The sequence below is a fragment of the Azolla caroliniana genome, unplaced genomic scaffold (genome assembly GCF_043228905.1).
Source record: "Azolla caroliniana isolate FFs.n. ecotype wild unplaced genomic scaffold, voAzoCaro1.0.p SCAF_11, whole genome shotgun sequence".
Classification (NCBI taxonomy): Eukaryota; Viridiplantae; Streptophyta; class Polypodiopsida; order Salviniales; family Salviniaceae; genus Azolla; species Azolla caroliniana.
This window is the reverse complement of record NW_028230446.1, coordinates 4,805,178-4,819,440: the sequence shown is the minus strand read 5'-3', so window position 1 is coordinate 4,819,440 and position 14,263 is coordinate 4,805,178.

The following is a 14,263-nucleotide window of genomic DNA, read 5'->3' as shown; positions in this document are numbered from 1 at the left end:
CAAGACTAACATTTTGTGTTGGTCCCCATACATCCGAATGAATAAGGTCGAGCTTGTTACGGCTACGGTTTCGTCTGGTGGGGAATGGAAGCCGGTGTTGCTTCCCGAGTTGACAGGTTTCACAAATTTCGACGTTCCGGCCATTAAATTTCGGCAAACCGAAAACGACTTGTTGCGATTGCAGGTCTTGAAGCCTCAGGTAATTGAGGTCGAGCTTGTTACGGCTATGGTTTCGTTCGGTGGGGAATGGAAGCCGGTGTTGCTTCCCGAGTTGGCAAGCTTCACAAATTTCGACCTTCCGGCCATTAAATTTCAACAAACCGAAAACGACTTATTTCGATTGCAGGTCTTGAAGCCTCAGGTAATTGACGTGGCCGATCCGCTTGTGCCAGAGATCAATATCCAATTCAATCTTTTGTCCTTTGGCGAACAAAGGGGTGTCAACGTCATTGGTGTGTAGGATAAACATCCTCCCGTCTCTATGCCCTTGCGCAATGATTTGACCCTCTTCCTCGATGAAGCACCCAAGGTGCGTAAACTGGACCTGCATCCCCTGGTCAATGATCTGACCGACTGACATCAGGTTCTTCAAGATAGTCAGAACATGTATTACGTTCATCAGCTTCCCCCTCTATCCGATGTGGCTCAAATGGACTTCTCTGACATGCATGATTGGGTGAGGGGTGTCGTCTCCGGTTTCGACGACTCCCGGTTGTTCCGGTTTCTCCAAGAAGAAGAACCACTCTTTGTGGCTCGTCATGTGATTCGACACACCGGAATCAACGTACCACACTTCCTCCGATTTGGAAGTGGTCTTCTTCATCAAGTTAGCCTCGTGTTTCATCACTAAGGCCTCCAAGTCTGACTCTTCGTTGTTCATCCGACAAGGTCAGGACTGTCCGGTTTGCATCTTGTTGTATGTTGATGATCTGGTCATCACCGGACCCGGACTCGATGAAATCAGTTGAGTCAAGTCCCAGTTGTCGGATGCGTGTGACATGAAGGACCTGGGGGACCTTCATTATTTTCTTGGGATCGAGGTGATCTGAACCCTCGATGGCATATTGCTCTCACAAAGTCACTATGTGTTGAATATGTTGTACAAGTTCGGCATGACGGAATGCCGACCTATCTCTACTCCCCTGGACCGGAACCAGAAGCTCTGTCCGGACTCCGGACCGGCCTGCGATGAGAAACAGTGCACTATCACTTCGTGCGTGAGCGTGTCCTGAGCGGTGAGGTCGAACTTCGGTATTTTCACACGGATCGGCAAGTTGCCGACATCTTCACCCAACCACTCGGATCAGACAAGTTGCAACACTTCACCAAAATACTTGGTGTTCAGCATCTCGACATGCCACACTTGAGGGGGAGAACGGGCAAAAACACTGGAACGGGAAAGGCAAAGAGACTGCCGCATGAGCGGTGAGGGAAGAACCGATAGAGGGAGAGTCAAGAAGAAGAAAGGAGCTAAGTCGACAAAGGAAGTCGATACATCCGAACAAGTCGAAACAAGCGGCGGCGGCGGCAGAGTCAAGAAGGACAGAGCCAACTGGAAGAAGAAGGCCAAGACCCGAACATGGGCCAATGTGGTGAAGGGCCTAGAACCAGACGACGAATCGGGAGCAACCGATTCGGACAAGAGTTGGAACGAATCAGAGACAGTCGATTCGGTTCAACAGACAGATTCGGAAGAACCGGATCAATTCAAGGCCAAGAGGACGAGAAGGGGGTGAAAGTCAACGCCAACATGAAAGAATCGGCGAACCGGCACGCACCGAAGTCACAGCAACGAGGGAGCTGAATTAGGCATGTTGAGCAGACAAGCCGACCGAGGAGGTCGAGGTGCGCAGAACAAGAGGGGTCGCGGCAAACATAACCGGACCGGACGAGGAGTGCGAGCAAGGCGGAGTGACCCCAGAGGGAGCCGGGCAGAAGGACCAGTTGCCACAGACGTTGACACTACGACCGGACATCAAGTTGAGCTTGAGGGGGAGTGTTGAGCGGCAAGCTCAATTGGAGCCGGATCGGCTGAATAAGCCTGAGCCAGTGAGCGAGATGGATCGGTGAGCCAGTGAGCACCCAGTGAGCAAAGAGCCGGTGAGTTGGGGAGCCGGTTAGCCGAATCCATTAGTAACCGGAAGCCTAGTAGCAACTAGACTACTAGGGAGTTATTACTCTCGTAGTTAGTGTCAGACGCTTGAGTGCACATTGAAGTACACCGTACTTCTATCAGTCTGTATGGACTTGTATAAAAGTGTTCGCTGAACACATACTATGTACAGAGTGTTGATATAATATTTGGAATAGTGATTCTCTTTCTACTCTCTTTGTCTCTCCCGCGTACTGTTAAGCTGTCCATTAAACCTATTCTCTGTTTTATGTTTTCTATTGCTTCTGCACGCTATTTGTTTATACAATTCTCAACCCTCGCGCTCTGATACCATGTAAAAATGAAGGTGCGGAAGCATCAGACAAACCGGCTCCGCCGGATAGCAATAGAGAGAGAGAGAGAGAGAGAGAGAGAGAGAGAGAGAGATAAACAAACACAGAGTGTACGCGGGAGAGACAGAGAATGAACAAAACGTTAAAAATCTATTACAAAACAATAATAGTTCTCATTGTATACAACAGGCTTCAACAACACTATTTATACAAGTCCTAAGAGGACTGACAGAAGTATGGTGTACTTCAATGCTCACACGAGCGTCTGACACTAACTACGAGTCATTAACTACCTAGCAGTCTAGGTTGCTACTAGGCTTCCAGTTACTGCTGGATCTGGCTAACCGGCTCCCCAACTCACCGGCTCACTTGCTCACTAGCTCACCGATCCGGCTCATCCTTCCGGATGCCGATCCAGATCCGGTTGAGCTTGCCGCTCAACAATAAAACGTTAAGGCCTCCTGGTGGTCCTCGAGCTGCAAGATAAGTGCGTCCATCAATAGCTTCCACTGGGATTGGCTTGGACAATCGGACAATCGGACAATCGGAAATTTGTGTTTACGAATGAACCTTTTGTCCATAAAACACATTGTTACCCCGGAATCGAGAAGTGTTAAGGACCTAATTGAAATCGACTTGAAATGGATGCTTACCGAAAAGGATAAATCTTCTATCAAGGTAGCTGAATTATGGGAGTGATACGAATGCAGATTGTCCAACCACATTGTTCTTACTGTAGTTGGACACCATCATTTTCCGGTTGTTGGGGCCATCTTGTCGTATTGTTTGTAGATATTTGTCGTTATTTATTCTTGATTGGGCAAAAACGAATTAGATGGGTAGATGCACCACAATATAAACATAGTTTGTTGTTTCGGCGATAACTCTGTTCGGCCTTGGTGAGTGGCGGTGTCATGACGTGGCTCGCCTAGAAGCGTAGCGTTGCGCACACAAAAGATAACATGAAAGTGAGGAAGGAATCACTGGGATTATGGAGGGAAGAGACGAAAGAGTAGAGATGGAGGGAATAGAGATCAATAAGATATGACAAACTAGGATTTTTAAGGAATATAAGATAAGACAAGATAAGATATAAAAGAATATATGAGAAAGTGTATGAAATTTATAATTATTTTCATGAAAGAGTTATAAAATGATTGTACACATCGTTGAACCTCCGAACTTTGTCTTGCAAGGTAATCGCTCTTCTCTTTCTTGATCGTAGACCACTACAATCTTCACTTCAATATTTTGATGAAGATAAGGCTCGAACCACCTCCCTCTTCTTGAAAGTTGACCACCACGACCGCCAAGCTAGAGCTCCATGTTTATGTTCAACTTCTTCCCTTCTTTCTCTATTTTAATGGTATCTCTTATGTAATACATAATTTGATTGATGTCTCATACCTCTTCCCTTTTGATCTTCTCTTTCACCCTTTAAATAGGTGCCCCCATGCATATGATGCATTGGAGGGTACAAGACATGCATGTGATGCATGATCGCCATTTGGCGTTCATGCATTACATGTGATGCATGATAAACATCTCGCTCATTTGAGCTTTTATGTATGAAACAATATATGCAATAACAATAAACATGAAAATATAATCTTAAAGAGAAAGGACCTAGCCTAATGGTAGTTGTGTTGACTTTGGTGTATGAGGTTGTGGGTTTGAGTCTCAAAATACTATTGAATACAACATACAACTTTATTTTTATATCATGAAGCAAATCCTTTATGTAATATTACTAGTATAGAGTAAATGTTAAGATTTGAGAGTCATAGGGTGGGGTTATTGGTTCAAGTCCTCTCTTGTTCGTGTAATATAATATATTTATCTATATATATATATTATTTTTCTTTACATATATATCTAATATTATCATGTGTTGTTAATATTATCTTTATATATAAAACATTATCAAATGTTATTTTAGTTACGTATTTATCTTATTGTAGACTTTTAATGTGAAGCTTTCGTACTTCACGACAGCGGGGTGCGAGGTCGATCAATTTTTATTGGCACGGGGTCATCGTACGATGACAATGGAGAATATCTCGAAGAGGGTTGCCAACTTGAAGTTTCTCGTTCCTCTTGATGAAGCTCAAACAATTGATTGTCACAACTAACTGCTTGCGTGATGGCGTTTAGTAAATTTTTTATCTCACTTCGAAGGCCCCGACGAAAATGGTCGCAGAGCGCTTGGCCATCCCATTGAACATCACATGCTAATTGTCTAAATTCTGAGGCATAAACGGATAGCGGAAACATACCTTGATATAATGAATAGAGTTTGGTAATGGCAATTAGGCGTCGATCCGTATACCCAAATGATGCCTCAAACTCTACCAGAAAGGTAGGAAACTTTTGTAGAAGTGGTGATGAAGTTTCAACCAATGGTGCAAACTAGGCTTGTGCAGCTCTTGACAGAAGGGTCCCGATGAAACCAACTCGACGAAAATCATTCACATATCGTTGAGGCTGTAGTTGGATAATAATCTTGATCTGATTTATGAACCCTCGGAAATGCTTCCTTGTGCCATCGAACTTTTCAGGTAAACTAATCTTGGGCTCCATACTTGTAGTGGGATGGGGAGGAGTTGGAGAAAGCCTAGACGAGGAACCAGACTCTATAGGTAGAACATTTGTTGATGCAGGAGGAGAGTTGTTTTTTTCTTCAAGTTCCATCGGTGTAGCAACATGAAGCTTCTGTAACGATTCCCAAAGGTTGTCGTTCTCAAGTTGAAGTTGATGCATGGCTTCCATGAGCTGATTTATTCTCTCGGCAAGATCCGACATGCTGGGGCTTAGAAAATGGGAAGTTGAAGGTATGCACAAAAGCTAGAAGACTTCTAGAGAGTGCATGGAAACTTCTATAGAGTGCATGAAGATGCATTCTCCAGAAGGTTCTTGAAATTTCTAGTGATCAATGAAATAAGTTGAATCTTATACAATACAATAATGTATAGATGGATGTAGCTCACCTGGTAAGGTTTCCCAATAAGACCAGAAGGTCATGGGTTCCCCACCATTCCATGTGGCATCCTATCTATGACACTTTGTGGTACACATTAACACCTTCATGGGGTTGGTGAATCAACTTGCGGTAGCAAAGTTTCCATTAGATGATGCTATGCATGCCTTGTTACTACTATGTACCCTACTGGATAGTTGGGAGAACCTGGTCGTGTCTCTCAGTACCTCGTTTCAAGAAGTAAACCTATCTCTACAAGTGGTAAAGACAAGTATCTTGAACGAGGAAACAAGAAGGAAGAGTATCCTGTCTCAGACGGAGGCGAATGTTGCACAACATTCCGATAGAGGAAGAACCAAGCAAAGGAGCCAACAGAATAGAAACAAGTCTCATGCCAGGTCCAAGTTCAAAGGAAAGCTCACATGTTTCTATTGTGGAAAACCTAGACACTTCTAGAAGGACTGTTGACACCTTAAGAAAGACAAAGGTGCTTCAAACAATCTCAAACCCAAAAAGATTTCTGAAGAGAAGGGCACTTCAGTCGTGGTTACAAGTGAAGAAAAGCTTATGTTCATTTGTGAGCAAGCAAGTGCAAATCTTGCAAATGAAGAGTGCACTTCAGTGATTGACGTAGGTGTATCATTCTATATAACTCCCTCGAGAGAGTCTGTCTCGTCTTTCATAGTTGGTGACTATGGCTATGTAAGGATGGGAGATCATGGAGAATGCAAGATAGATGGCATCAAAAGTGTATGCCTGACAACATCGATCAATTGTAGGTTGACCCTAATGGATGTTCGACATGTGTCTGATATCAGGATGAATCTGATATCGACTGGAAGAATGGATGATGACGGCTACAGTGGTAGTTTTCGAAATGGCAAATGGAAGTTCTGTCGTGCAAATCTCATAGTGGCCCAAGCACAAAAACAGGGCACTTTGTACATGATGCATGCCAAGTTTTGCAAGGATGAAGCGAACGTGGCAGTCAACTCGAGTGGAGAGATATGGCACAAGAGGATTGGCCACATGAGTGAGAAAGGCATGCATATCCTAGCCGACTAGAAACTTCTTCCAGAAGTAAAAGGAGTGCACTTGGAGAGATGTATCGACTGCCTAGTTGGAAAGCATAACAGAGCTGCATTTCACTTGAGACCACAAAAGAGAAGAGAAGTTGTATTGGAACTGGTACACAAAGACGTGTGCTACGTGGATGCTCCATCACATCGTGGCGGATAGTACGTCGTAACGTTCATTGACGACTATAGTCGAAAGTTGTTGGCTTTCGTACTAAACTTGAAGGATCAAGTACTATTGTTCTTCAAAGAGTTTCAGGCCAGAGCTGAAAGGGAGTTGGGTCGGATGTTGAAGACTGTCTGAACCAACAATGGTGGCAAGTACAGAGGATAGTTCGAAGAGTATTGCAAGGACCAAAGCATAAGATTTGAATATACAATGCCAAAGACCCATGACTTGAATGGGCTTGCAGAGAGGATGAATCAACAATAATGGAAAGAGTGAGGACCATGTTGTCATATGCAAAGCTGCCGAAATCGTATTGGGCTGAGGCAATGTACACGGTTGTTTATCTAATCAACAAGTCTCCCTCAATGCCCCTAAAAGGTGATGTCCCACAAAGGGTGTGGACAGGAAAAGATGTCTCCTATCAACACTTGAAGGTGTTCGGATGTCTGGCATATATACATGTAGCTAAGGATTAGAGGTTGAAGCTTTACATCAAGTTGAAACCATGCATATTCCTGCAGTACTCGGACGATGAATTCGGATACAGGCTATGGGACTTACTCGATAAGAAGGTGGTGAGGAGTCGGGACAACATGTTCTTGGAAGACAAAACAATCGAGTATTGGAAACAACAAAAGTCTGAACCTGCTTCCTAGTCAACTCCCACTATTGTCAACTCAAAACTAGTCGACCCTACAGAATCGGTTGTTAGGAGACAACCAGTCGGCACAACCGAATCGGAATTAGTTGACTCAGAGCAACTAACTAATACATATGACTCGGATTCGACAAACCTACAGAAGTTGATTAAGGCATACAAGTCGGAGTCAGTTAACCTTCAACAACCGAACGACATGGTTGAACACGATCTGGATGAAGAGTTGGCAGAGACATCCGAACCTGAGCTGACAATGGGAGGAAGGAGATACCGACATAGAGAAAGGAGAGCACCCATCCGATATGCCAATCAATACGTCCTCTTGACTGATGAAGGTGAGCTAGAATGCTATGATGAAGCCATGGCAGATGTGCACAATGAGATAGTGTCATGCAAGATGAGATGAATTGCTTGCATGAGAGCCAGACCTATGAGTTGATGGAGTTGCCTAAGAGAAAGAAGACACTTAGAAATAAATGGCTCTACAAGATGAAAACTAGAGAAGACAACAACACAACAACACACCCAGATACAAGGCCTGCATTGTGGTGAAGGGTTTTCAACAGAAAAAGGATGTCAATTTTGATGAGATATTCACTACAGTAGTGAAGATGACATCCATCTGAATGGTTTTAACCATAGTTGCCAGAATGGATTGTTAAGCCCTTGGATAGCACCACGACCAGTCACGAAGAAGAGCGCATCAACAAGGACATAGTATGGCTAAAGGACCTACACAGAGGGAATGAGAAGAGGAAAGAGGGCTAAAGGACATCAAAATGTGAAAGGTCCATACTCTAAATGTAAATGCTATATAAACCACATGGTAGTGGCTTTGTAAGGGTTCTCCCATTTGTAAAGATCTCTTATTGATTAGAGCTAGAGCTTCCTCTCCTCCTTCTTGTAACGCTTGAGCTTAAGAGAGATTAGTGAGGTGTTTAGTTAGAGAACACTAATCTCTCTCCTTGTTGGTGCTAGACCTCTTAGCAAATAGGGTTAATAAACATACTCTTCCTTCTTATTGTCTATATCTATTAACCTATTGTTTATGAGAGAGAGCTAGAGAGAGTGAGAGAGATATCGTGCTTAATCATTTACCAATCGTTAAGTGAGTGTGAAGCTCGGAGGTACCCTACAACTACCTCCGCCCGATTCGCCATCAAAAGGGTATACGCCGGTCCGAACTTCACAAACGACATCGAGCGTTTAACTCCATCGATACATAGATAGTACACATCTATTTGGCGCCGCTGCCGGGGATACGACCGACGCTTGAAGCCTATTTTCGAGTAGTCAAAAGCTCGGAGGTAACCCACTTAACGAAGGAAGAAATCGCAAGAGAACCACTATTTTCTGTTTTTCTCACTATTTCATAGTTCAATTAAGTTGATTTTCCATTTTTCTCTCACTATTTCATAGTTTAATTAAGTTGATTTTCTGTTTTTCCTCACTATTTCATAGTTTAATTAAGTTGATTTTCTGTTTTTTCTCACAATTTTATAGTTTAATTAAGTTGATTTTCTGTTTTTTCTCACTATTTCATAGTTCAATTAAGTTGATTTTTTGTTTTTCTCTCACTATTTCATAGTTTAATTAAGTTGATTTTCTATTTTTCTCTCACTATTTCATAGTTTAATTAAGTAGAGTTTTGTTTATTCGTTCGATTAACACTAAACATTGTGGAGATTGAGCCGTTACAGGGCAAGCGTAACCACCGCGAGTCTTGCGGCTTACGATCATCCCACGGGACACGAAACGACCGTTGGCGCCAAAAATAAAAAATAAAAAATAAAATCAAATTTCCCACGCAAAGTTCGTCAAAAGAACATCCTTCGATAAGGGAAGCAACCTTCGACGAAGGTTCACATCATTCCACGAAGGTTCACCATTCCACGAAGGTTCACATCATTTGACAAAGGTTCACAATTCGACGAAGGTTCATCATTCCACAAAGGTTCACCATTCGACGAAGGTTCAAATCATTCGATGAAGGTTCATCATTCGACAAAGGTTCACTTCATTCTACGAAGGTTCATCATTCGACGAAAGATTCAAAGTTCGACGAACCTACAAAAGCTTGACAAGAAAACATGGCCGGATCCTCATGGACAGATATGTTCAAAAACCGACTTACACGCCAGGAAGAGTCCACCCAAACCAACCAAACACACGGTGATGACCCATCTAACCCGACTCGATACCACGGAGGGTGGTTAACTCCGGGGACGCTACCAAACATGAACCTCCCATTGAGCCCAGCAACTAAAGCACCTCTCACCACACCCCCACTACAAGAGAGCCCAATGGCAGATCCACTCAACGTAGAGCGACACATATGGGATGCCGCACAAGAGTTACGGGTGATAGAACAGGAAATCAATATATGGACAGTACAACTCGCAAAAGGAGGACAACCGGAAAGCATCACCCGAGATATCGAAGCCGCTTTGGCAGAAAGGAAAGACAGATTCGCATGAGTGCAACAGAAACTTCACCTCCTAGAAGCATCGTCGCATACACACCGTCGAGGCCGTGAGCGCAGCCTCGCGCTGCATTCGAGCACAACGGGCGACAATCCAAATGAAGCCCACACGCAACGACACCCGACACCACCACGTATGGCCACGACCCCTACACCCGACCAAACTGCCTCGCCATCCCCAAACGCCAAACTCGCACTAGCATTACAATCCATCCAAACTCTCGTGGCATTGATGGAAAAAGAGCGAGCACCCACAGACCATTCAAGAAACCCTACAAACGACAACGGGAAGAGTGCTTCCATTTCTAAACTAGTACCCCGTTTTCTTGGTTTCGGTGACGCTTATGATCACGTCGAGAGGTTCAAACAGATCTGTCGCGCTTATGGACCCCTCATAGAGATCACCAAGGTAGCCGCATTTGGGCTTACACTTGATGACCAAGCTGGAATTTGGTTTCGAACCTTGAATGAAGACATCGTCGTGGATTTCGAGTATGTCGTCGAAGATTTCTTGATAAACTTCGCTCGTCGAGGGAATAAATGGAACCCTATTGACCAACTTTTCTCCCTCAAGCAAGAAGCGAACGAAACGGTTAGGGACTACATACGTCGCACGAAAATCCTACACCATCGTTGTAGTCTGAGCGACAAGATGTCGGAAGACAAATTGATGAGCTGCTTCATCAATGGGTTGTTCGATCCTATGCTCCAAAACTTCCTGATTGCCAAGATGTGTCGGTCATTCGTTGAAGCTTGCACGGTAGTGATGACCTTTGAGGATTCAATGAGCGGGTTACGGATACCCACTCAAGCGCCTACGAACAACTGTGAGAAGCCCTCATACGCCACTCTAACCATGCCACCGAGACCACCCCGTATAGAAAGACCCCAAGCATACGCCCAAAGAGAAAATGTAAGGCGTACAGTATGCCATGGCCTCCACCAACAATGGCCGCAATATTGTAGGTGGTGCAAAGCTTTCGTGATGCATTCTCAAGAGAACTGTTGGCAAGCCACAAACAGAAGGTATAGCCAAACACCAATGGTAGAGCGTCCACGCTCACCTCCACCGTTTAGCCGCCCACAACTACCAACAATATTGCCCCAACAACCCCCACTACCGCGTATCGGTACTCACCTCGCCGAATTAGAATATACCACTGATAACCAAACTCAGGTTGGGAGGAGCACCCCCGAATATGAAGCATACCATGGGTATGGTGTTGAAGAAGAGGTACTTTCCCACTTTGTTGACTTCGAAGGAGACCAAATACCAGTCTACATCTTGAGAGGAGAACAACAGGGGCCATTGACGGGATATCGCAACAATAGTGGTCTAAGGAGACCAGAATTGAAATGTTTCAATAGCCAAGGCCCACACATGGTTAGCGAGTGCCCAACCAAACATGAATACTACAACCGGATGGCACAACGACCATGATACCCCTCACTCGAAACACCCCCCACAACCACCGGTGCCAAGTCTCACCCAACAGTCACATGACCTTATCGAGTGGTTCCAAAGAGAAGCATCGTGCCCAAGGTGTGGTAAAGATCACTTAGTACCCGATTGCCCAGAAAAAAAGAAAAGGATTGGTGCAAATCTATTATCTATCATACCATCAACGGTTGGCGCCAACGTCATCACACGAGCTCAAAGAGTAGCTCATAACTTAAAGTGTCACGGCCAAGGCCTCCCCACGACTATGCGTAAGAGACGAAAATCCCAAAAAAATGCATCCACGCAAACCTCAAAGCAAGAACAAGAACCGGAGGGAGACGTAGAAACAATACCTGTCAACCCTAACCAAGAGTGGCCGGCACACCTAACAACATACCCAAACCCAGCGGTTGAAAAACAAAAGGTCGAAGAGTACATCAAACTCATCCAACACGAACAAGGTGAAAGATCGCTTAGTCTCCCGAGCCTAAACTTCAACCAAATCGAAGAATGGGTAAATCCTCCACCCCAACACACAAGTACACCCTCCCTCGTCATAACACCAACCGACACTCCCATCTCCCAATCTACCCTAATCAAAGAAGTCAACACAGTCTTGCTCGAACAAATATTAAATTTAAAATTACGACTCACATTACGCGAAGTACAAAGCTACACTGGCACCTTCGTGATTGACAACCCCCAACTACAACCTATACTCGCCAAGGAAATAGAGTTCACACTTGAAGTGCTGCTCAAACTCGACATCCAACCATGCCATGACGTCCTTCGGCGCCTCAATGGAGGCCTGTCAGCGGGTTATGGAGAAAAGATACACACACTCATCCCTCATATGACCACAGTCTCCAAACAACCCGAAGGAATGCCGGTCGATATATGTGAAGCTCACTTCGAGAGCGACGACACTAGTTTCACTCTCCCCGTCTGCGTCAACGGCATGACGTGTGACGCGATCATCGACACTGGAGCGGGGGTAAGCATAGTCAGCTACGAATGCTGGTGTAAGTGGGGGAGCCCAAAAATGTTTCCTTTGGACGTCAAACTCCGAATGGCAGATGGGTCTATCCAACGGTCAGAAGGCATGATCCCTGCACACCACTTCACTATCCACGGGGTCGAGTTCAATCTCAACTTCGTCGTCGCAAGATCATCCAGTCATGTGGCTTACGAGTGTTTATTAGGGAGACCATTCCTATGTATAAGCCGCCTTGTCATGGATTTTGGGAATGATACAATCTATATGCGCAAAAACAACAAAACCTTCCGCATCAAAGCATACACACAAAAGGTGCACGAACAAGAAGGCAGCCCTCTCGTCGACGATTGGTCAGAAACCACCTAGTTCGAGACCAACCTCCTAGCATGTAACCCTACAAAGACAATCCCAATCTTGGCTAGCGGTCAGCCGTTTCCTCAAAAATCCACTAATCCTAAGGCGGAGAACGTAGGAGAAAGAGAAGACCAATCTGTAGCCTCCGATGCATCAGAGATGAATTGGGTGCACGCCCTCGCCATGACCGATGCAAAGTACCCTATTGGTACAATGTGTCGCGATGAGGATGGAGACACGATCTCGTGTTTTAATGACACCACTCTCGTACCCTGACGAAAACAGGCAGACGTAAGAGACGCGGGCCTAACGCAATGAATATTGCGCCAAGAAGAGGATGCGACCACTTGGCAGAACCTCGACAAAGGTGGACTTCCCGGAACAATTCAGACTCTATGAACAAGGGAGTAGGGCGGTGGCTTGTAAGAGACCACAACACACCTCTAATGACGTAACGACGCATCTACCATGCTTAGCTGACAATGTACCTCTAACAACGGTGGTCGACACTAGAGCATCACTAACCCTTTTCTCCTTCGAAACGTGGGAACATCTAGGTTCCCCAAACCTCGAAGTATGCAATGACAAATTCCTTGGCTTCGATGGTTCTACATCGCTCTGCCTCGAAACCTTCATGTGTAACCTCAAGACAAAATACAGTGACCACTCAATTAGAGTTTGGGTCCTCCCACTGAAAGTGTTGTACACCCCGTGCCTCCACGGTTTGGATTGGTGTCACATAAGCGAATGTCTCCTGTCGCCAAGCAAGAACATTGTTTCCTTCCAAACTGCAAATGGTGTGAGGGCCAAGAAACTCATTACAACAACTCTCGAATCACGCCCCACCAATGTCGACGAACTCCAGAGCGTGAAACCACCCAACCAGTCACGAAGAAGAGCGCATCAACAAGGACATAGTATGGCTAAAGGACCTACACAGAGGGAATGAGAAGAGGAAAGAGGGCTAAAGGACATCAAAATGTGAAAGGTCCATACTCTAAATGTAAATGCTATATAAACCACATGGTAGTGGCTTTGTAAGGGTTCTCCCATTTGTAAAGATCTCTTATTGATTAGAGCTAGAGCTTCCTCTCCTCCTTCTTGTAACGCTTGAGCTTAAGAGAGATTAGTGAGGTGTTTAGTTAGAGAACACTAATCTCTCTCCTTGTTGGTACTAGACCTCTTAGCAAAGAGGGTTAATAAACATACTCTTCCTTCTTATTGTCTATATCTATTAACCTATTGTTTATGAGAGAGAGCTAGAGAGAGTGAGAGAGATATCGTGCTTAATCATTTACCAATCATTAAGTGAGTGTGAGGTTGGCTCGGAGGTACCTGACAACTACCTCCGCCCGATTCACCATCAAAAGGGTATACACCGGTCCGAACTTCGCAAACGACATCGAGGGTTTAACTCCGTCAATACATAGATAGTACACATGGATCTGAAGATTAAACAGTTGGATATCAATACAATATTCTTGCATGGGGAATTAGACGAAGCAATCGATATGCATCAACCCAAAGGCTTTGTGGAGAAAGGAAAAGAGAATCTGGTGTGTTGACTAAGGAAAAGCTTGTATGGTCTAAAACAAGTTCCACGTCAATGGTACAAGAAGTTTGAATCCTTCATGCTAGAACATGGGTTCCATAAAACACAAATT